This window comes from Galeopterus variegatus, unplaced genomic scaffold, assembly GCF_000696425.1.
Source record: "Galeopterus variegatus unplaced genomic scaffold, G_variegatus-3.0.2 Scaffold483, whole genome shotgun sequence".
Lineage (NCBI taxonomy): Eukaryota > Metazoa > Chordata > Mammalia > Dermoptera > Cynocephalidae > Galeopterus > Galeopterus variegatus.
In genome coordinates this window covers 1-970 of record NW_007726594.1, presented here as the reverse complement: position 1 = coordinate 970, position 970 = coordinate 1, and positions in this window count along the sequence as shown.

Sequence of the window (970 nt, the reverse complement as noted above, 5' to 3'; positions counted from 1 at the left end):
TCCGAACCTGCGGTGGGAGTGCTGCTGTGCTCCCAGCGCCGCACTCTCCCGAGTGCGCCACAGGCTAGGCCCTTATTGTATTTTACATTCTAAGATGTTACAGAGCAGTTGTGGGGGAGGAGGAGAGGGCATGGGGGAGGAGGACAGGATGGGAGAAGGTGGAAGGAGGGGGTTGTGATCAAGGCCCATGGCACACCCCCCATAATGGCAGGGGAGCCCAGGTGCTTCTAGCAGCACCCAGGTCATTGCTGGGCTGCATGAAGATGTCGAGAGGGTGTGGCTGAGGCCCTTGGACCCCCACCACCCCAGTTTGGGAGTACAGAGCACTTCAGCAATGGCTCAGTAGTTGTTGCTGGGCTGGGTGAGCATGTCGAGGGGGAAGTGGCTGAGGTCCTCGACTCTCCACTGCCCCAAGTCAGGAGCCCAGGGGCTTCCAGTGCTCCTAGGTTTCATAGGTGCTTTTTGGCAGTGTTAGACCTTTACTGGTTGATATCAGAACTTTGTCTCTGATCTGCAGGTATTTTTTTTTTTCTTTTAGTTCTGTGTTGGATTATTTGCTGTTCACACCACTTAAACTGTGCNTTTTTTTTTTTCTTTTAGTTCTGTGTTGGATTATTTGCTGTTCACACCACTTAAACTGTGCACTGGACCTAACTTGTTGTTCTTTGGTTACTTCTAGCCTGGGGGAGCTTCCTAAGGGAACCAGCACTTGAGGCTTGTGATTGGGCTAAATTGCTGCTTTGCTGCTGATTCTCTGGGGAAGGCTTTTTGTGTAGCTTAGGTTTTAATTGCTGGCCTTGTAAGCACTTCAGGGCCTTGTGAAGTCTAGTATGTCTCAGTTGTGTGGAAACTCTGGTCTGGGCCTGAGCCTTTTCAGCAAACTGCACCCTCTGTAGTTCTATATTCCCAACCAGTCTCCACTGAGTGGTCCTATGCTGATTGGAGGGCAGATCAGCTGTCCATGCTGTGC